The sequence below is a fragment of the Crassostrea angulata genome, chromosome 2 (assembly GCF_025612915.1).
Source record: "Crassostrea angulata isolate pt1a10 chromosome 2, ASM2561291v2, whole genome shotgun sequence".
Classification (NCBI taxonomy): Eukaryota; Metazoa; Mollusca; class Bivalvia; order Ostreida; family Ostreidae; genus Magallana; species Magallana angulata.
The window spans coordinates 68278822-68303493 of NC_069112.1; the positions used below are offsets into that span (position 1 = coordinate 68278822).

Below are 24672 nucleotides of genomic sequence, written 5' to 3' on the forward strand. Positions count from 1 at the left end.
AACGGATTTACATGAAACTTTTAGGGATTATGGAGCATTATCGTCCCTAAAAGATGTTACATTTTCAACTACAACGTCACTTCCGTTTTAACGTTACGTCAATTTTTAAATTTTAAAAAAGTGATTTTGTCCAGGGCGTTTTTCAAAAACCCTTCAAGATAGAGACTTGGAATTTTCTGTGTTGAAGCATTGATCGTTTTTATTTGGACATAAGGCTGGAATTTAGTTTCCGTCACTTCCGGTCCAAACCTCAAGTGTTTTAAAATTTTCGATTTTTCGAATTTTTCGTTTTAATTTCAAATGTTTACGAGGTTTGTAGAGTTGGTCATGCTGAATACGAAACTGAAATCCGTTTGAAAATCGGACGATGCATTACAGAGATATCGGGGTTTAAAAATTGATTTTCCCGGAAATTTTGATTCCGCGTCCTGGGTTTAAAAAATAGCGTAATGTTCGTAGTAAAATTAACTCGTACCAAAAATAATTGTAAAGTCGTACTTAAACACATTCGGATTTTTTTTTTGTTCACTCGTTCTTAAAATCGGAAAGGTTTTTGTTAAGTCGTACTTAAAATCATTCGTATTTTGTCAAGTCGTACCAGGAATATTCGATTTTTTTCATCTTTTTATTTTTGGTACTCTTGTTATTGGTTTAAGAGCTCTGCTTCTTACAGGAACTTCCAGCTTTACTTCCGACATTAACGGAAGACCCACTCGTTGCTTTGCAACGAGCTTTGCTCTAGTTATTATTATTATTCTTTTTCTTTATTTTTCTGACCTTTTTTAAGCTTAATATCTCAAAAAGTTTTCAAAGGATTTACATGAAACTTTCAGGGATTATGGAGCATCACTGTCCTGTAAAGATGTTAATTTTTTAATTACAACGTCACTTCCGTTTTTACGTTACGTCAATTTTAAAGTTTTAAAAAAGCGATTTTGTCCAGGGCGTTTTTCAAAAACGCTTGAAGATAGAGACTTGAAATTTTCTGTGTTGAAGCATTAATTGTTTTTATTTGGACATAAGGCTGGAATTTAGTTTCCATCACTTCCGGTCCAAACCGGAAGTGTTTTAAAATTTTCGATTTTCCGAATTTTTCGTTTCAATTTAAAATATTTCCTAGGTTTGTAGAGTTGGTTATGCTGAATACGAAACTGAAATCCGTTTGAAAATCAAACGACGCATTAAAGAGATATTGGGGTTTAAACATTGATTTTTCCGGAAATTTTGATTCCGCGTCCTTGGTTTAAAAAATAGCGTAATGTTCAAAGTAAAATTAACTCGTACCAAAAATAATTGTTAATTCGTACCTGAACACATTCAGATCTTTTTTTTATTAAGTCGTTCTTCAAATCAGAAAGGTGTTTGTTAAGTCGTACTTAAAATCATTCGGATTTTATTAAGTCGTACCAGGAATAATTCGATTTTTTTCAACTTTTTATTTTAGTTACTCTTACATTGTTTTAAGACCTATGCTTCGTACACGAACTTCCAGTTTTACTTCCGACATTAACGGAAGACCCACTCGTTGCTTTGCAACGAGCTTTGCTCTACTTATTATTATTATTCTTTTTCTTTATTTTTCTGACTTTTTTAAAGCTTAATATCTCAAAAAGTTTTCAACAGATTTTACATGAAACTTTCAGGGATTATGTACCATTATCGTCCCTAAAAGATGTTAAATTTTCAGCTACAACGTCACTTCCGTTTCAACGTTACGTCAATTTTTAGCTCACCTGAGCCAAAGGCTCAAGTGAGCTTTTCTGATCACAATTTGTCCGTTGTCTGTCGTCGTTGTCGTTGTCGTTGTCGGCGTTGGCGTTGTAAACTTTTCACATTTTCATCTTCTTCTCAGCAACCACTGGGCAGATTTCAACCAAATTTGGCACAAAGCACAACTAGGTGAAGGGGATTCAAGTTTGTTCAAATGAAGGGCCACGCCCTCTTTAAAGGGGAGATAATTGAGAATTATTGAAAATTTGTTGGTATTTTTCAAAAATCTTCTTCTCAAAAACTATTCGGCCTGAAAAGCTCAAACTTGTGTGGCGGCATCCTCAGGTAGTGTAGATTTAAGTTTGTTCAAATTATGGTCCCCAGGGGTAGGGAGGGGCCACAATGGGGGGATCAAGTTTTACATAGAAATATATAGACAAAATTCTTAAAACTCTTCTTCTAAAAAACTATCAGGCCAGAAAAGCTCAAATTAAAATGGGAGCCTCCTCAGATAGTGTAGATTCAAGTTTGTTCAAATCATGGTCCCCGGGGGTAGGGTGGGGCCTCAATGGGGGGATCAAGTTTTACATAGGAATATATAGAGAAAATCTTTAAAAATCTTCTTCTAAAACATTATCAGGCCAGAGAAGCTCAAATCAAAGTGGAAGCTTCCTCAGGTAGTGTAGATTCAAGTTTGTTCAAATCATGGTCCCCAGGGGTAGGGTGGGGCCACAATTAGGGGATCAAGTTTTACATAGAAATATATAGACAAAATCTTTAAAAATCTTCTTCTAAAAAACTATCAGGCCAGAAAAGCTCAAATTAAAATGGAAGCATCCTCAGGTAGTGTAGATTCAAGTTTGCTAAATTATGGTCCCCGGGGGTAGGGTGGGGCCACAAGAGGGGGGTTATGTTTTACATAGGAATATATCGAATTTTTTTTAAAAAATCTTCTTCTCAAAAACTATAAGGTCAGAAAAGCTTAAATTTGAGTGGAAGCATCCTCAGATAGTGTAGATTCAAGTTTGTTCAAATCATGGCCCCCAGGGGTAGGGTGGGGCCACAATTAGGGGATAAATTTTTATATAGGAATATATAGAGAAAATCTTTAAAAAAATTTCTTTTCAAAACTTTATGGCCAAGAAAGCTCAAATTGTAACCATCCTCAGATAATGTAGATTCAAGTTTGTTAAAATCATGGTCCCTGGGGGTAGGGCGGGGCCACAATGGGGGATAAATTTTTATATATAGAGAAAATCTTTAAAAATCTTCTTCTCAAAACTATAAGGCCAGGAAAGCCCAAATTTAAGTGGAAGCATCCCAAGATCGTAAAGATTCAAGTTTGTTTAAATAATAGTCATGGGGTATGGTGAGGCCACAATGGGGGATGAATTTTTACATAGGAATATATAGAGAAAATCTTTAATATCTTCTTTTTAAAGACTATTTGGCCAGAAAAGCCTTAACTTGTGTAGAGGCATCCTCGGATAGTGTAAATTCAAGTTTGCAAAATCACAGTCCCTAGTGATAGGGCTGGGCCGTGACGGCAGTTTGAATTTTTACATAGGAATATATAGAGAAAAATCTTTAAAAATATTCTGGGAAAGTTTTCGGTCCAAAACTCAGTACTTAGTGTGAAAGCACAGGTTATGCAGATTTAAATTTGATGAAACCATGATTCCCTAGAGAAAAGGGGGGCCACGAAATGGAGGGGGGGGGTAAATTGGAATAGAGAAAAATCTTCTTACAGGTACAACAACAAAAGGGGCTTAGTATTTACCCCAAAAAAGAGGTGGATAAAAATTGACAGATTTTCTATTTTTTTTTAGCAAGATCTACTGTACTTAGTTGTCAAGATATTTTGATACTGTAATGCTAATTTGATCAGAATTAAGGCAATTGTTGCTCAGGTGAGCGATGTGGCCCCTGGGCCTCTTGTTATATTTTAAAAACGTGATTTTGTCCAGGGCGTTTTTCAAAAACGCTTCAAGATAGAGACTTGGAATTTTTTGTGTTGAAGCATTGATCGTTTTTATTTGGACATAAGGCTGGAAGTTAGTTTCCGTCACTTCCGGTCTAAACCGGAAGTGTTTTAAAATTTTCGAATTTTCGAATTTTTCGTTTCAATTTTAAATGTTTACGAGGTTTGTAGAGTTGTTCATGCTGAATACGAAACTGAATTCCGTTTGAAAATCGGACGATGCATTACAGAGATATCGGGGTTTAAAAATTGATTTTTCCGGAAATTTTGTTTCCGCGTCCTTGGTTTAAAAAATAGCGTAATGTTAATAGTAAAATTAACTCGTACCAAAAATAATTGTTAAGTCTTACTTAGACACATTCGGATTTTTTTTTTGTTAAGTTGTTCTTAAAATCAAGAAGGTTTTTGTTAAGTCGTACTTAAAATCATTCGGATTTTGTTAAGTCGTACCAGGAATAATTCGATCTTTTCATCTTTTTATTTTACTTTCTCTTGTTACTGGTTTAAGAGCTCTGCTTCTTACAGGAACTTCCAGCTTTACTTCCGACATTAACGGGAGACCCACCTTTTTGCTTTGCAACGAGCTTTGCTCTAGTTAGGGTCTTCCGTTTCCAACGGAAGACCCTCTTGTTATTCTATTGTTTCTTTTTATTATTATTATTAGGGTCTTCCGTTTTCAACGGAAGACCCTCTTGTTATTCTATTGTTTTTTTTTATTATTATTATTCTTCTTGTTTTTCCTTCTGACTTCTTTTTTGCTTTATATCTCAAAAACAATTCAACCGATTTGCAAGAAATTTTCAGGGATAATGTTAAATACTTGTCCCTTGAAGATTTTAAACTTTCAGTCATTAAGTCACTTCCATTTTCTAGTTACGTCATTTTAAAAAATTTCAAAAAGTGATTTTGTCCAGGACTTTTCTCGTAAACGGTTGTTTATAAAGACTTGAAATTCTCTGTGATTGTAAATCTGCGGATTTACTTATGGCAAATTTACAAAAAAAATTATTTTGTCACTTCCGGTTGAAACCGGAAGTGATTCTAATTTTTCGGAATTTTCATTTTTTTGAGCGAATAATAAAATTATATGCATATTGTAGAGTTTGCAAAGCTAAATGCAAAGCTGAAATTCGTTTTCAAATCGGATGATGCATTTAAGAGATATCGGGGTTTAAAAATTGATCTTTCCGGAAATTTTGATTCCGTGTTTTTGGTTTTAAAAATAGTGCAAATTTCACACTGAAAGTAATTTCTACTGAAAACAATTCGTACTGATAATTAAACTATATATAACACACAAAATTATATGCATATTGTAGAGTTTGCAAAGCTTAATACAAAATTGAAATTCGTTTTCAAGTCGGATGATGCATATTGCAGAGATATCGGGGTTTAAATACTGATTTTTCCGGAAATTTTGATTCCGTGTTCTTGGTTTAAAAAATAGTGTAAAATTCACACTGAAAGTAACTCCTGCTGAAAACAATTCGTGCAGGTCAGAAAACCGGACTCTGTTTTTTAATAGTTAATTAAAGTGTTTATCGATACAATTTCGTTTTTTCGATCGATAATTACGTTGTTAGTTTTTATTAGTCTTATTAGTTTTAATCGAAATAATTATCGTACGATTCCCCATTTCAACTCGCCATGTTTTGACTGCGAACAAACAGCTGATAGCGGTGTGTCTACATTTTTAAAAGAAGCATGGCCTGCAAGACGTCGATAGTGGAAATTTCAGCTCTACTAACTTATGACAGATTATAAAGGTATGTTTCAATACAGGATATGTCGTATTGACTTTTTCTTTTCAAAGTATTTGCACTTTTCAATCTAATCCGAGATTCCTCTGACTCTTACCTCCGCTTTTGAAGTACGTCACGATATAAAAGCGGGCGTTAGAGTCAGCGGAATCTCGGAATATTATCTGTCCAGTGTATTTTCACGGTAGCTGCAGAACTGTAGCTCTCCGGGAAAAAAATATTGACAGACCGGAGAGCTACAGGGCCACCCATTGAAAAAATTGTACATGTATATTTATTGCGCAGAAAAACGTGCGCTAGTTTTGGACTGATTTACCTTATTTATACGCAAATTCTGTGAAAACATTAGTACCATTAAATTCTTCATGCAATTTACTACTGATATCGACTCTTTATTTGCCTCAGACTTTCTCCGAAACACGCTACCGACCTCGGAAAATCAAGTATGTTGAATTTACATCGAGATCGAGAGTCGCCATTTTTACATGTAAACAAAAGGGTCTCACTAAAAAGCGCCCGGGAGCGCCCGAGAGCGCCCGGGATATTAAAATAGCGCCCGGGAGCGCCCGAGGAGCAAAAATAGGCGCCCGGGAGATTATTTATGTTAGTTTGATAGAAATATGTTAAGAAATTACTATTATTTCACATTTGCTTACATTATGTAACCGAGTGAGCGAAAGAAGAACGATAATTCCAGTATAAAAATATACACGGCTAGCAGAAATACCCCAATGTCTCATGGGAATTTTACATTAATAAAAAAACGTTACAAACAATTTTAATCTAGGGATGAGGTTGTTTGCCGGTATCTGTTTACATTTTTTAAAACAAGATTTTAATTTAGATACCGTTGCCCAGCTCTTGCCACGTGGAGGCCGCCTCGTTAAGAGCCATAATTTTGAATAAAAAAATAGTAAAAAATATTAAAGCCAAAGATTGCGTTGGATAAATAAAATATTTTCTAAATACCAGTTAAAAAAATATAATTTTACAAAAATTAAAATAAAACCAAATAATTTTAAAGAAATAAAGATGATTTAAAAATTAGGACTAAAAATAGAGAATAAAACGTTGATCTATGAAAAATTAGGAAAAAAATAAGGCTTGCTATTATATAAATTGAGAAAAAAATCGTTATATTTTATATAATTAACTAAATCATTGAAAAAAAAAACACTTAATTTGAAAAAAATGTTTATCAGACATACTATGTACAAACTTCATTGAATTTGAAGTAAGTTGCGTTATTTTAATATGAATACATTTTTTTTTTACAAACATTTCATTATATACAATAAATGGAATTTGTAATAAGTTGCGTTATTTTAATATAAATATCTACAAACATTTCACTATATACAATAAATTGTTTACATACCTTAGTGGAACGTCACTCAAATTTAATTGTAGTGGTCTTGGTACTTCGTATCCGCTTCTTCTGGTTTGGCTTTCTGGCAGTAGTTGGCGTTTTAGGGATCTTAAGGTTTCCATCTGATGATGAGATTTCTTTTTCCTTCCTAAAGGTGAATCTTTGAAATTTCTTCATCAGTGCGTCCTTTTCCTCAGCACTCTTTGTACTCCAAGCAACGTGGCTGACTTGAAATTTTCGTGTCCAGGGTGCCATTGCATAGTTCCCTTCACCGTACAGAGCACGTCGAATATCCCGATATTGCAACTGAACAATTTTATGAAGCTTTTCGACGAGTTCTGGGAGTTTGCATGTTTTCCAATTGGTTGACAGCTTCAAAATATTGTTCATGGACTCGCAAGCATTGTTTGTCCATTTCTCGGGAACAACTTTGTTTTTTCTTGGCTCCCAGACAAACTTCTTCAGATTGTCTGTGTTGTTTTTAAAATATTTCGCAAACTGTGGAACATGTTCCTCATACTTTCCCTCTAATTCCATAGTTTTTAAATCATACTCAACGTCATCGGGAGAATTTAAGAGGCCATCGTCTCCAAAAATGTCATTAAGAATGGAACGAAAATTTACATCCTTTTCTCCAATCATTTGTCGTAATTGCCTCTTGAAATTTTCCTTAATATGTCTGTTGCATAAAACATGGCAGGATTCCGGAAAACATTTTCTAATGGCTTTTGTCATTGCCTTCTCCTCATCTGAACCAAAAATCAAGTTCTTGCCGCTTATTTCCGTACCAGATAAATCATCAAGTTGACATTGTAAATGGCTGAAAAAACGATGGTATGTCTGGTATGATCCATCCCAGTGCAGGTAGGCAGGCCCAAGCATTATTGGTGGCGTCTGTGACACTTTTCTGACTAGATTTTTATTTTGAAAAACTGTTAGTGTTACGTAAACAGGTCCCAGGTTAAAGGTCCGATCAACACCAAGAATATGCTGGGAGTCAGACGAACAGAATCGTTTAATATCCTGCAGCTGATCGTCAGTATATACAATTACAGATGGAGGCTTTCCAGATAACTGAACTATTTCTTTAATAAATGGATGCCCATGCTGCATTGATAATAAAATTTGAATGTCATCAGCATAGTTCGCGGATTTTTGATGCTGTGGACGGATTTTCTTCGATTCGTTATATTTGAAATTCTGTATCTGTTTGAAGTCTCTGGGGATATCTACTGACTTATCAAGAGTTAATTCTGAGTAAATATCTCGTGGTTGCTGAGTTTTGACCATCGTCTTGATTTGTTTAACAACCTTGTCTTTGGTCCTACGGTATCCTCCATGCCCGTGTTTGTTGTTTCCGTGCAGACATGTAGAATCTGGAAACTCGCCTACATACTCTACAAATGCAACACTACTGTCTAATTTACACAGAGCATTTGGAGCGGATACAATCCACGATATTCTTCTCTGGTAGGTTGGCTGACGCTGAAGCTTGGTGTATGCACGTTTAAGTGTAACAACTGTAGTTTCATCTGGCTGAGGATCCAAAGGCATTCGTTTGGATTTTACAGTTGTACTGTACACTCCGTCCTTAAAGTCAACATACTTAAATTTATCATTATCAACAACAAAGTGGTGAGTCTTAAGGGAAACTTTTCCCCAGACACCACAGTTGTCCTCGTATTTTCGATGCTGACCATTTTTCTCTCTTTCCATGTTTTCTTGGTTGTCGATCAAGAAACCAATATTTTCCTTTGTTACGTTCGGAATTGTTTCATATTTATGTTCTAGGACTTTGTTTCCGAATAAAATGTTAAACAACTCGTCTGTTTCCATGAAGGTTCCGTTGTTCAGAGTCCCGTGGGGGTGATATTTAGCTGTTTTTGTATGCACCTCTGGGGCAGGGGACGAACTTGTAATAGGGGACGATGTTAATGGTCTTTCCGAGCTACTTGTTGACATGAACGAGTCTAATTCAAACGAATCCGCCAAGTCGAAGTTTGTACTTGATTCTGCTTCTTGTGGGATTTCTCTGTCTGCTAGTGGGACAAAATGATTTGCAGTCCAGCTACCACGTTCGGGAAAGTTTGGGCTAATGTTTGACCACATTATTTTTATTGTGCGATCGGCCTCGACGTCAGTCCTTGGGGAACATGTGGCATTGAAAACCTTGAACGGTCTATCCTGTTTCCCATTCATAGGTGGATAAATTACATTGATATGAGTTTGGAGGACGTTGCTCAGGGCATAAATTGTCCATTGCGATGAAAACCCATGAGGTTTAGCACAGTCAAGGGAAGATTCGTCAAAAGAAGGAGATGTATCAAGGAGATCTAGGGCGTTTGGTAATGCTTTGTAGATCTCGTGATTCGTTACCATTTCAACGCAGGTTCGAACTCGCAGTTCTGTTACAAAACGGTTATCCCCCGTAATAGCTATGGCACACCTCACAGCCTTATTAGCATAATCGGAACCTTTCTGGTTTTTATATTCACGAAAGAATGAAAAAACCCGAGAAAGTCAAAACTTCGTATATCTCGGGATTTTAACGAGACCAGTCTCATACTCGTGAAAATCGAGAGAGGAGTTTAAATGGAAAAAGTAAGTAAAAGTTTTTGTTTCTTATATTGGCAAGCTTTTAAATTATTTAAAGTTGCAGAAGAATTGTTTATTAATGTGATGTCGAATTTTGGGGTGATTAGCCTTATCTCGTTAAATTTTGTTCAGCATGAAACAGTCTGAACAGCAATCCTCGATTTTGTCAACAATCTAAAACGTGCTAAGGAGTAGTCATTCGTCGGTAAGAACATACTTACTTACATTGTTAAACTACTCAAAAACTCTTTTAAAAGCCTACAATGCATTAAGTCTAGTACACATGTTACAAAAATGTCGATAATTAATGGTCGTTGATGAAATGTGACTTGAAAGACATGTTTTAGTATGAAATGTGTATGCAGGTGTATTATAGTCAGTTTTTACACATATTGTTATGTAGCATACGTTAAAAAATATTGTATGTTTTTCCTAGAATATTGAGTTTGTATCAATCATGCTTTCAGTCATTTCCATACAGAATTTCCTCGACACGTACAATGTATACACTGTACATGTGGTTTTGATATCTGTATCTCATTCACACTGTTAACTTTATGTCTTATTTATCTATTAACGATGAGAGTGTTTATGAATCAAGGGTCTGCATTTGTCATGTAAATATAATAGTATACGATTGAGAGTATGAGAGAGAGATAGACTCAGAGAGAGAGAGAGAGAGAGAGAGAGAGAGAGAGAGAGAGAGAGAGAGTATTTACAGTGTACATGTAATTGTTATTGATTGTCTTACTTCCATGATTGAACCATATATATATTTCAATAATGCCACATTGCATTAGAAATATTGCTGACAAAGATGTTGAGAGAGATCATGGAGAGAGAGAGAGAGAGAGAGAGAGAGAGAGAGAGAGTATGACAAGCCATAACAAATTTTATATATGTCATTTCCCACTTAATGAGTTGTTATAGCTGTTATCATGGTAATGTTTTGACCATGTCTCAGATACTGCATGTGCCCATAAAAAAGTGTAATCTAGGACACACCCTTTTGTTTTGATAATGACAGCATTTAGCTTTGTAATGATAGCTAGTGTATCTTTTTTCTTCTAATCTACAGATTTACCTGCGGCTTCCAGATGATCTGAAGATCGGGAATATAGAAAATATTGTCAATTTGATATTGCTAATGACCCAGTCATATCTGCTGAAGCCCAGAAGGTACTTCTTTGTCATGTAATAAACTTACAACTTGTCTTCCATATGTAGATATATTTGGTTTAAGATGATTGAAAGCTAAGCAAGGTCATCTAAATAGCTACAATGTCTTGTGTAAAAGGGAAAGGTTTATATGGGCATCTTGTTGCAAATATGCTTGATTATCTGTATTTTAAGGGGTGGGAACCTCTGAAAGGAATACCAGGAGTTTGAAAATATTATAAACTTTAAGAGATGTGTTTTACACTCTCTGAGAAAATGGGATTTGCAGAAATCCCATGAATTTCTTATGCTGGAAATATGTTTTTCAGATTAGTTTTTGTTATTGACGCAATCATATTTTGGTGTACATAGAATGTTGATAGTTGAAACTCATACAGACAATCATATGTTACATAAGTGTTACATAAGTGTTTGTGACTTTGATCTTTGTTTAATATATTTAATATCTTTCCGTCCACTGGATATCTAAATATCTTTGAAGTTACACCATTGAAGTTACACATTCATTACATTTATCATGTGTGTGCAGACTTGATTGAGCCAGGTTTCCTGATGTTGTCTTATAAGTGATACATTGTACTGCTTTAAAAAGTATATATCACTTGTGACTTACTGGTGTATTAGTACATATTACATTTGTAAAATCATTTGACAAATTTAAAGTGTTTTCTAGTACTGAAATGTTTTTACGGCTTTTAAAATTACTGAAAGTACATGCACATGATGCAACTATCTTTTGACGCTCTATATATAACAAAAAGAAACTGTCAGCTGGGTTTAAAATTAGTGGCAAAATGATGTAATACATGTATGTACAATATTAGAAAAGATTACATTGTTAGTAATTGCACATTCCATAAATAACGTCATTGAATATATACATGTAAGTATTTGATGAGTGCATGCACAATGTTTGCAAAATTACATGTAATTCTCTTAACACTTTATGTTTATTCTATTTTAGTTTCCAGACCATGACATTAATGAATATTTCTTGAATGGAATGCATGAGGATTAGAATGGAACCTTATTCTGCCTTTTTACCAACTCACACCATCTTTTCAAGATTTATGGAGCCAACCACAGAAGAATTTGTTCTAAACACATCATTCATAACATTCTTATTTATGTTGCATAACTTTACATGTTACTGGATGAATTGTGTTCACATAATGAAAACCAGCAAACTTTTTATCGAGTGCACTTAATTTGTATTTTTCCTACCCATCCATCTAACATATGTTTTTATATAACATATTCATATACATGTAACATTTTTGGAAACAGCTATTTTTTTTAAATTGGAATTTAGCCTTACTATTTTATACAAGTTTTTTTTATAGGGACTTGAACACGATTTTAGATCAAAATTTTGATTTCAATTTCTTTATGCATAAAATGATATACTTGCACATTTTGAATAATTGACCATAATTTGAATGTTAGAAGTCAAGTTATAAAAGAGATACAGGGGTAAGAATTTATTGTTATGTAGACAAAGCTCGAGTCTTATGTTTGTTTAAAAATAATATAAAGTATGAAAATAACACTTCTTTGAGAAAATGATTCATAGAAAAGAAGGTAAACTGATTCGATGTGATCATAAATGATATTATTAATAAAAAAAAAGCAACATTTGAATGAAACTTACACCAATAAAACACATTCTTTTCATTGTTTAAATGGTATGGAGTTTTAATTACCTTTCATATGAAAAATGACATCTAAATCTTAAATTGCTGTACATTATATCCTATTCATCTAATGTATCACTTTATTTATGTTGAACTTCGTGTCTATTAGTATAAAGATTTTTTTAGAATGATATATGCAATTTCATTAATTTATTTTTCATTTTAAGAAAATTCATTTTAAAAAAGATCTCTAGACTTACAACCTGTGTATTTTTTTTTTCAGTTTAAATCACACAGTGTATTAATTGAATGTAGTTGTGTAGATTTATGTACATGTACCTACAAGCAATATACATTTAATATTCACCAGGTACATGTACCGCCTACTATATTTGATGAATAAATGTACTTCTTTCATGCCTTTTTCATGCCTTTTACTAATTGTTATATGTATTAATTTATTTATAATTAAAATACTTTGAAAACTTTTGTCAATTTATTTATCTTAATAAGATTAAATGGGCATGGTCACGATTTTGGTCAAATTTTATTTTTCTGTTTTTATTATTTGCAAGGCTTTAGGAATGCATTTTTAATTACCAAATAAAATTTGAGTGCCAGTCATTGAGTTTTAAGCAAGATACAGAACTCACAATTCTTCGCCATGTAAACAAGGATCGTGCCCTGTTTTTGTTTACCTAGGTTCAATATACCAGTAAAAAATCTTTTTAAAGCTGGTTTGTCTATCTTATTATTCATTTAAAGCATAAATAAACAGTTCCTAACGATTAATACCTTTATTTTGGGTCTAAAACTGGAATTTTTACTTCAACATTCAAAATGTAAACAAACGCTTTGTTTACATAGCGAAGAATTGTAAGCTTTGTAATTCGCTTATAACTCATCAAAATGACACTCAAATTTTGGTTGCCTATTAAAAATGCCTTACTGAAGCATTGTAAACATTAAAATCGAAAAAATAATTTTTGACCAAAATCGTGACCATGCCCCTTTAAGAAACGGACTATAGTTAATGCATGTTTTCAAGAGTTGTCTCTCTTGGGGACAATAATGAATGCTCCCCAGGGTTCATGACCCTGAATATTGAGTAGGCTGTGAGGTGTGTATGGAAGCAGAGCTAAAAAGGCAACTTCCATCACTCAGGGATTTCAACGGTATACCTGTTAAAATAAAATTTAGAAAATATTATACACATATATATATCGGGTGGCAGTAAGTTTAAAATAAACATGGCAATAATTTGTACCATATTTCATATTGTTGAAATTATCTTTAAATCAATTTATAATAAATTATATTTACCTCTATCTGTCATTCCACATCGCCTCAGTATAGCTTCGGAAACGAAGTCTTTAGTACAAGCTGAAAGTTGGTCATCCGAGGCACGATGGCGGATTTCAATTTTAGGTAGAATTTCCAGTTCTCTCCTGCATACAAACTTTAAGTTGTCTAGACTCCCCCTTGAAGCCTGAATTACAATAAATGCATTAAGATAGGAGTCAAGTCGTTAAAAATAGAGAAAAAATAAAGTTAGCTATAATTCGTTTAATTCTAACGTACATATAATAAATGTTAAATTTTACTTGATGGATCGATAAAGAACCGTTTTTGATGTATGGTTTCACAAAAAGAGAGTCCGATGTCGGCTTTGTTTATATTACATTTTTTTTTGGGGGGGGGGGGGGGGTATTTTAAAGAGATTTAAAAAATTAAACAATTATTTATTTTCATTTTTATCAATATTTTTTATCGAAACAATTATCAAGTTTATTTGCCATGTATTTTTACATGTTACCGCGCTGATTTAGACTTCAGAATTTTAAATGATATTTACTGTAAAAGATAACTTATCATAAATAGTTTTGTACATACCTCATCCAATCTCAACAAAGCTGCTGTAAAAGAATATGGGTCTTTTTCTCCGGAAAAACAGCCAGTGCACGTATATTTAAGGGAATTTGAAATTTTAAACATCTCAAATTCTTGCAGGTTCAAACTCTCGCAATGAGGATGATACCAAACGTTGCAAATGTCGCAACAAATGCAAGCTTTCTGGCAATTTTTCCTGCATATTCCGCACGGACAAAATAAAGTGGCTTTTGAAGAAGCCTTAATTTTACGCCTTTTTAGAGCAGGCATTCTGCTGTCAATAATTTGATAAAGTAATTGATCGTATGATTTGCAAATAGGAAATGATTTTGTGTTTGGAGACTTGATTATTTATGGAAAAATTTGGAGAATTAACAAACTGACAACACATCATTGTACATAGACGATGGGGATAAATTTGACAATTTTATAACTAACAAGGTTGACAGGTAATGTTTGAAATATCGGGACATGCTATATGAGACGATGGAGAGGGGATGTTATATGACAGCTTTGTGTATTTCTTTATCCTGTATCCTGCTAGTCCGCACCACAGGTAACTAACGGACTCAGCTGTGATACCGCTACCTGTCAGGTAAATAATTGGATTATGACACGCGATTTTACAATTTAGAGTTGTCTTTCTTGTTTATTGCATTATTACAATTCCCCGAATTTTTATTCTAGTGTATGCATACATATTAACAATAAAAGTTTTTAAGACCAATCTTAGAAGAATCTATGATCCCGGGCGCCTATATTTGCTTCTCGGGCGCTCCCGGGCGCTATGATATAATCCCGGGCGCTCCCGGGCGCTTTTTAGTGCGTAATTTTTCGGAATTTTCATTTTTTTGAGCGAATAATAAAATTATATGCATGTTGTAGAGTTTGCAAAGCTAAATGCAAAGCTGAAATTCGTTTTCAAATCGGATGATGCATTTAAGAGATATCGGGGTTTAAAAATTGATCTTTCCGGAAATTTTGATTCCGTGTTTTTGGTTTTAAAAATAGTGCAAATTTCACACTGAAAGTAATTTCTACTGAAAACAATTCGTACTGATAATTAAACTATATATAACACACAAAATTATATGCATATTGTAGAGTTTGCAAAGCTTAATACAAAATTGAAATTCGTTTTCAAGTCGGATGATGCATATTGCAGAGATATCGGGGTTTAAATACTGATTTTTCCGGAAATTTTGATTCCGTGTTCTTGGTTTAAAAAATAGTGTAAAATTCACACTGAAAGTAACTCCTGCTGAAAACAATTCGTGCAGGTCAGAAAACCGGACTCTGTTTTTTAATAGTTAATTAAAGTGTTTATCGATACAATTTCGTTTTTTCGATCGATAATTACGTTGTTAGTTTTTATTAGTCTTATTAGTTTTAATCGAAATATTTATCGTACGATTCCCCATTTCAACTCGCCATGTTTTGACTGCGAACAAACAGCTGATAGCGGTGTGTCTACATTTTTAAAAGAAGCATGGCCTGCAAGACGTCGACAGTGGAAATTTCAGCTCTACTAACTTATGACAGATTATAAAGGTATGTTTCAATACAGGATATGTCGTATTGACTTTTTCTTTTCAAAGTATTTGCACTTTTCAATCTAATCCGAGATTCCTCTGACTCTTACCTCCGCTTTTGAAGTACGTCACGATATAAAAGCGGGCGTTAGAGTCAGCGGAATCTCGGAATATTATCTGTCCAGTGTATTCTCACGGTAGCTGCAGAACTGTAGCTCTCCGGGAAAAAAATATTGACAGACCGGAGAGCTACAGGGCCACCCATTGAAAAAATTGTACATGTATATTTATTGCGCAGAAAAACGTGCGCTAGTTTTGGACTGATTTACCTTATTTATACGCAAATTCTGTGAAAACATTAGTACCATTAAATTCTTCATGCAATTTACTACTGATATCGACTCTTTATTTGCCTCAGACTTTCTCCGAAACACGCTACCGACCTCGGAAAATCAAGTATGTTGAATTTACATCGAGATCGAGAGTCGCCATTTTTACATGTAAACAAAATGGACCACATGAATTTACGGGACTGGTGATGGTGTTTAAAAGACTATCCGAGGCAAGTGAAGAGAGGATATCAGTAGTAAATTGCATGAAGAATTTAAAATTAAAAGCGGTGGGAGTCCTAAGGTACACAAGAATAGAATGTTGTAATTAGAGTGCATGTTTGCATGATGATAACTTTACCCTAAATATTTAAATATAGCAGATCTTTACCATATCGCCTTCACTTAATTTTTAAATTAAAAAACTCATGCTTGTGTTTAATTAAATAAATATATTTGACAAAGTAAATATTCAATCTAATTAAAATTATACCTTTTGTCTCGCTCTCTGTTATATATGGTTATTGCTTGTGTAACAGGCATGTAAAACAGAGTGCGAGATGAAAAGTCTCAAATTTCAAATTATATCAAGCTCAGAATTTAGGTCAATGTTCCATGATATCTATTAAACAGTCTTCTCAAGATATAAGTATTTCACAGAGTCATTGTAATTTGAGAGATTAGATTATCTTTTATACATATTGATTCATTTTAGGTAAGCTTTACATGCATATCACATCTACATAGCATGTAGATAATTTTTACTGCATGTGCCTCAGATCTCTCTCTCTCTCTCTCTCTCTCTCTCTCTCTCTCTCTCTCTCTCTCTCTTTAATCTTGGCAAAGACTGAAACTGTCAGAGGGCAACTTAATTTTGTGACAAAAATATCTCGATCTTGTAAAAGAAATCCAAAGTGCATTGAATTTTAAAATGAGCATGTATTATTAATCCCTCATTTTTATGCGCATTATACATAGTATTGTTTTTAAAACATGTAATTCGTAAGGAAAAAAACCCTCGCTAAATTTATTCGCAATAAACCCCAGTAGAATTGACAAAACATGGTATACACGTACCAGAAGCTTATACTTTGACACTGCATGTTTGGATTGGTAATATTCCTTTGTAGTTTATGAATTGAAATATTGCTGTCGCACTTCAAGTAAAACAAACTCTCTCTCTCACTCCTGCTCTCGCTCTCTCCCAATCTGATATGTCTATACCCAAGAAATTATTTTAATGGTATGATATTATGACTTGATATGCACATTTTTGTTTTTGTACTGGCTAAATGTTAATGTCATATACCGGTATTTGGATATGTCATACTTATAACACTGCATGGTCAGTGTATTTTTTCCAAAAATATTATGTATATGTTAATGTAAACACAGCTATTACAAGTACATGTATGTTAACACAGCTAATTTTTTTTTTTCATTTCAGCTTAAAGCAGACTCTTGTTACCACATGGCTTTTACCTGTTGATTCTTGTGGTTTCAGCTCTTGAGGTTAACCTGTCACCTCTACCCACATGCATATTCCCTGTGTTCTACAGACCATCTACCGGTAATTCAAATTAAATCGGATAATGCATGAACAATAATGGAACTTTAAGAAAGCATCATGTCCTATTGTGGTTTGTTCATGTTTGATAAGAAATTATGAAAAACAAAATTAAGGCTGTTTAAAGAAAAATAATTGTTGTGAAAATTTGTTTTTCAATAAAAGTATGCAATTATATTTCCTTCATTTTTTATTTTATAAAGATATTTAGATGTGTTTACATAGTTGAAAAATCACCCAACTCTTTCCAGTTTTTTCCATTAAGATTACATGTAGGATATGTAAATGTACATTTGACTTTTGAATAACACCAGCAATGATTATTACTTTTGAAATGAGCAAGAAACAATCTATTTTCATCCTTTTAAGGTATATATGCATAAAAAAAGTAGGAAAAAACATGTCAAATTTGAACATTTTTAATGGAATTCTCCTCCGCCTCCAGCTACCCGGGTGTGTTTGAATTTAATTTTATTTAAGGCTGATGTTGAACTTGTTGATCTTACTGTTTTATCATGGTTAAAAAGAGACAAGAAACCACAATAGATGAGATTTTTAATAAATATGATTGTTAGCTTACTTTTTTTCATGGAAAAAAGAAATCACATGCAGGAATACTTGTCTATTTATTTATTAAAATGCTACAAATCATTCAAGAAACATAAAAAGATCAAATTTTAGTATCATTGATGATTGTTTTCAAACATGTGTGAGAAATGACTGATAGAAATTGCCACAAGTTTCAGAAAATTAGGCAAAATATTTCAAACCATGACTTTTTATGAAAATCAAAAGATAGGGGGTGGGTATACATGTAAGGGCATTTCTAAGTTATGTGAAGCTTTTATCAAGATAATATCATGTAGATGTATGTTGTATTGAATAAGGTTTCTTATTAAAGGTGGTTGAACAACAATTGACCTCTAAAAGGTCAGGTAAAGATGTTTTACTATGGAGAACCCTGTAAACCTGTGTTGAGTAAAAGAAATTGGAAATGGTGGGTTCACTTAAATGGCCATATGTTTATTAAACCTCAATGGAATTGTCAATATGTGGTATACTTTTTTCTCAGAATTGCATTAGCTTTCTTATTCTAAGACAAAGACATCTGTTCATAAAATGTACTAAGTTAAAGGTAGCAAGGGACGATTCGGATAAAGTACCCGTTAATATTTTTGTAAAATTAAGGTACATCACTACACCTAGACTTATACTTTTTAAGACACTACTTCACAAGATGGCGATTTAAATGTTTTGTTGAACACTTAATATCGTTCGATTGGGTTGTATACCGTCATAGCTTAATGGTTAAAGTATTGGGTTTCTAAACCGTTTGAGTTTTAGTCCGCCTGGAGCTTTTGTTACTGTTTATTGAATTAAATTTTTGAAAATGTAATTGTTCATCCAAATTTGCACATTTTTTGCCTTTTTGACTGAAACACTTCTTATCAATTATGATATCTATCATAATCAAGTAATTTTCTGCTGATTTGAGAAAATATTTCAAGGTGTTTTGAGCCACCTTAAGAGATGCTGTACTTGAAGGCTTATGAGTGTTGCTAAGATTCATAAAATGAATTTTAATGATCATCATTAGAGGGATCTCCCTTGTTGGAATTGGTATGCAATATGAAAACCCCTAATGTTTAATACGTATATGAGAATTGAATGGTGAAACTTGCGGCTAAGACTGTTGTGTTGACTTTACACTGTGAAATTGCAAATTACAAATGGGAGGTTATATAACTCGAAATTTATGTGGATGGGACATTATATACCTATTCACTGGGTATGAGGATGATAGCAAGTTTATTGTCCTCCAAGACAGCCACTATTTCATGGGCGAAGCCAAGTGAAATAGTTGCTGTTGAGGGGGACAATAAACTGTCTGTCATCCTCACACAACACAACAGTCTTAGTCTGTCTTTCTGTCAGTAAATAGATATAGATATATTAATTATTATCCTGAAGAAAACTTAATTTGTTTGCCATGCAGAATTTCTTGATGATAAACAAATTAGAATTATCGGACTTTGAATTTAATGCTGTGATCGGATTATACCAGAGGTGTTCCGAGTTTAAAAAAGGGAAATCGAATGCTGCCGGTGAATACTTTCGTTGACTATTCACCATGGACAGATAGCATAGAAACTATTTCACAGTTAGATGGAATAGCATGTTTATTCATTGTAATTTTACATAGGAAATATTCACAGAAATATAATAAACTTTACATTGCTAAGTTTCTGACATTTGATGGTGCAACAAGCACACAGTTTGGAAGGTCAAAGGTGACATCTTTTGTATCTGACTCCTTTTCGGCTTTATAACTCAAAAAGTTTATAACCGATTGAAATGAAACTTTGAGAGATTATGTGCAACTACTATGCCTCTAATATAAGATCCTAAAGTTTTTTTGAAATGACCTTTCCGTTTTTACGTTACGTCATTTAAAAAAAAATTTGAAAAGTCATTTTGTCATTTCATTCCGATTTTACATTTGTCATTTTACTTATGTAATAGGGCCGAGAAATGAAAATCTGTCACTTCCGGTCGAAACCGGAAGTGATTCAAATTTTTCGAAAAATTAAATTTTTTGATCAAATAAAAAAAATTTTGATTCCGCGTCCTTGGTTTAAAAAATAGCGTAATGTTTAAAGTAAAATTAACTCGTACCAAAAATAATTGCTAAGTCGTACTTGAACAGATTCGGATTTTTTTTGTTAAGTCGTTCTTGAAATCGGAAAAGTTTTTGTTAAGTCGTACTTAAAATAATTCGTATTTTGTTAAGTCGTACCAGGAATAATTCGATTTTTTCATCTTTTTATTTTAGTTACATTTGTTATTGGTTTAAGAGCTCTGCTTCTTACAGGAACTTCCAGCTTTACTTCCGACATTAACGGAAGACCCACTCGTTGCTTTGCAACGAGCTTTGCTCTAGTTATTATTCTTTTTCTTTTCTTCTGACTCCTTTTTTGCTTCATAACTCAAAACGTTTTAAACCGATCTTGATGAAATTTTCAGAGATTTTTGCAAATTGGCGTCCCTCAAAAATGTAAAAGTTTTAAAGAGAACGTCACCTCCGTTTTGACGTGACGTCATTTTAAAAAATTTCAAAAAGTCATTTTGTCCCGGACTTTTCTCAAAAACGCTTTAAGATAGAAGCTTGAAATTTTGAATGGTTATGATTTGGTCGATTTACCTCTGTAATAAGGCTCGAAATGAAAATCTGTCACTTCCGGTCGAAACTGGAAGTGAAACAAATTTTTCGAAAAAATGAATTTTCTGATCAAATTAAAAATGAATATATGTTTTGTAGATCTTATTAAGCTGAATCTAACACTGAAAGCCGTTTCAAAATCGGACGATGCATTACAGAGATATCGGGGTTTAAAAATTGATTTTTCCGGAAATTTTGATTCCGCGTCCTTGGTTTAAAAAATAGCATAATGTTTATCGTAAAGTTAACTCGTACCAAAAATAATTGTTTAGTCGTACTTAAACACATTCGGATTTTTTTTGTTAAGTCGTTCTTAAAATCAAAAAGGTTTTTGTTAATTCGTACTTAAAATCATTCGGATTTTGTTAAGTCGTACCAGGAATAATTCGATTTTTTCATCTTTTTCTTTTTATTACTCTTGTTACTGATTTAAGAGCTCTGCTTCTTACAGGAACTTCAAGCTTTACTTCTGACATTAACGGAAGACCCACTCGTTGCTTTGCAACGAGCTTTGCTCTAGTTATTATTCTTTTTCTTTTCTTCTGACTCCTTTTTTGCTTCATAACTCAAAAAGTTTTTAACCGATTTTGATGAAATTTTCAGAGATGTTTGCAAGTTGGAGTCCCTCAAAAATGTTTAAGTTTTATAAAGAACGTCACCTCCGTTTTGACGTGACGTCATTTTAAAAAATTTCAAAAAGTCATTTTGTCCCGGACTTTTCTCAAAAACGCTTTAAGATAGAGGCTTGAAATTTTCAATGGTAATGATTTAATCGATTTACCTCTGTAATAAGGCTCGAAATGAAAATCTGTCACTTCCGATCGAAACCGGAAGTGAAACAAATTTTTCGAAAAAATGAATTTTCTGATCAAATCAAAAATGAATATGTGTTTTGTAGAGCTTATTAAGCTGAATCTAACCCTGAAAGCCGTTTTCAAATCGGACGATGCATTACAGAGATATCGGGGTTTAAAAATTGATTTTTCCGGAAATTTTGATTTCACGTCCTTGGTTTAAAAAATAGCATAATGTTAATCGTAAAGTTAACTCGTACCAAAAATAATTGTTAAGTCGTACTTAAACACATTCAGATTTTTTTTGTTAAGTCGTTCTTAAAATCAAAAAGGTTTTTGTTAATTCGTACTTAAAATCATTCGGATTTTGTTAAGTCGTACCAGGAATAATTCGATTTTTTTCATCTTTTTCTTTTTATTACTCTTGTTATTGGTTTAAGAGCTCTGCTTCTGACAGGAACTTCCAGCTTTACTTCCGACATTAACGGAAGACCCACTCGTTGCTTTGCAACGAGCTTTGCTCTAGTTATTATTATTATTATTTTTCTTTTCTTCTGACTCCTTTTTTGCTTCATAACTCAAAAGTTTTTTAACCGATTTTGATGAAATTTTCAGAGATTTAAGCACGCTAGCGTCCCTTAAAAATGTTAAAGTTTTAAAGATAACGTCAGCTCCGTTTTGACGTTACGTCATTTTTTAAAATTTAAAAAAATCATTTTGTCCCGGACTTTTCTCAAAAACGCTTTAAGATAGAGGCTTGAAATTTTGAATGGTTATGATTTGATCGATTTACCTCTGTAATAAGGCTGGAAATGAAAATCTGTCACTTCTGGTCGAAACCGGAAGTGAAACAAATTTTCCGAAAAAATGAATTTTCTGATCAAATCAAAAATGAATATGTATTTTGTAGAGCTTATTAAGCTTACTCTAACACTGAAAACCGTTTTAAAATTAGACGATGCATTACAGAGATATCGGGATTTTTCCGGAAATTTTGATTCCGCGTCCTTGGTTTAAAAAATAGCGTAATGTTGAAAGTAATATTAACTCGTACCAAAAATAATTGTTAAGTCGTACTTGGACACATTCGGATTTTTTTTGTGAAGTCGTTCTTGAAATTTTGAAGGTTTTTGTTAAGTCGTACTTAAAATCATTCGGATTTTGTTAAGTCGTACCAGGAATAATTCGATTTTTTTATCTTTTTATTTAAGTTATTCTTGTTATTGGTTTAAGAGCTCTGCTTCTTATTAGGGTCTTCCGTTTCCAACGGAAGACCCTCTTGTTATTCTATCGTTTCTTTTTATTATTATTATTATTCTTTTTATTTTTTTTTCTGACTCCTTTTCGGCTTTATAACTCAAAAAGTTTACAACCGATTTTTATGAAACTTTCAGATATTATGCGCAACTATAATACCTCGAAGTTTCTGAAGTTTCTTTAAAAACGTCACTTCCGTTTTTACGTTACGTCATTTTTAAAATTTTCAAAAAGTGATTTTGTCCGCGGCGTTTCTCAAAAATGCTTTAAGATAGAGGCTTGAAATTTTCAATGGTTATGAATTGATCGATTTACCTCTGTAATAAGGCTCGAAATGAAAATCTGTCACTTCCGGTCGAAACCGGACGTGAAACAAATTTTTCGAAAAAATGAATTTTCTGATAAAATCAAAAATGAATATGTATTTTGTAGAGCTTATTAAGCTGAATCTAACACTGCAAACCGTTTTAAAATCAGACGATGCATTACAGAGATATCGGGGTTTAAAAATTGATTTTTCCGGAAATTTTGATTCCGCGTCCTTGGTTTAAAAAATAGCGTAATGTTCAAAGTAAAATTAACTCGTACCAAAAATAATTGTTAAGTCGTACTTGAACACATTCGGATTTCTTTGTTAAGTCGTTCTTGAAATCGGAAAGGTGTTTGTTAAGTCGTACTTAAAATCATTCGTATATTGTTAAGTCGTACCAGGAATAATTAGATTTTTTTCATTTTTTTATTTTAGTTACTCTTGTTATTGGTTTAAAAGCTCTGCTTCTTACAGGAACTTCCAGCTTTACTTTGGACATTAACGGAAGACCCACTCGTTGCTTTGCAACGAGCTTTGCTCTAGTTATTATTATTATTCTTTTTTCTCTTCTTCTGACTCCTTTTTTGCCTCATAACTCAAAAAGTTTTTAACCGATTTTGATGAAATTTTCAGAGATTTTTGCAAGTTGGCGTCCCTCGAAAATGTTAAAGTTTTATAAAGAACGTCACCTCCGTTTTGACGTGACGTCATTTTTAAAAATTTCAAAAAGTTATTTTGTCCCGGACTTTTCTCAAAAAGGCTTTGAGATAAAGGCTTGAAATTTTTAATGGTTATGATTTGGTCGATTTACCTCTGTAATAAGGCTCGAAATGAAAATCTGTCACTTCCGGTCGTAAACGGAAGTGAAACAAAATTTTCGAAAAAATGAATTTTCTGATTTAATCAAAAATGAATATATGTTTTGTAGAGCTTATTAAGCTGAATCTAACACTGAAAACCTTTTAAAAATCGGACGATGCATTACAGAGATATCGGGGTTTAAAAATTGATTTTTCCGGAAATTTTGATTCCGCGTCCTTGGTTTAAAAAATAGCATTATGTTTATCGTAAAGTTAACTCGTACCAAAAAAAATTGTTAAGTCGTACTTAAACACATTCGGATTTTTTTTGTTAAGTCGGTCTTAAAATCGAAAAGGTTTTTGTTAATTCGTACTTAAAATCATTCGGTTTTTGTTAAGTCGTACCAGGAATAATTCGATTTTTTCATCTTTTTTTTAAATTACTCTTGATATTGGTTTAAGAGCTCTGCTTCTTACAGGAACTTCCAGCTTTACTTCCGACATTAACGGAAGACCCACTCGTTGCTTTGCAACGAGCTTTGCTCTAGTTCTTTTTTTTTTCTTCTGACTCCTTTTTTGCTTCATAACTCAAAAGGTTTCAAACCGATTTTGATGAAATTTTCAGAGATTTTTGCAAGTTGGCGTCCCTCAAAAATGTTAAAGTTTTGAAGAGAACGTCACTTCTATTTTGACGTGACGTCATTTTTAAAAATTTCAAAAAGTCATTTTGTCCCGGAATTTTCTC

General features: G+C 33.2%; 1 long non-coding RNA gene and 1 pseudogene across 1 annotated transcript; both read left to right on the plus strand.

Moving 5' to 3' along the window:
- The window catches only part of LOC128174777 (uncharacterized), a 149962-nt pseudogene that overhangs the window by 61339 nt on the left and 63951 nt on the right, over positions 1-24672 (plus strand).
- On the plus strand, positions 9268-12654 carry LOC128173600 (uncharacterized). Its single transcript, XR_008242521.1, has 3 exons — positions 9268-9620; positions 10494-10594; positions 11559-12654. It is a non-coding gene; the product is annotated as an uncharacterized LOC128173600 (long non-coding RNA).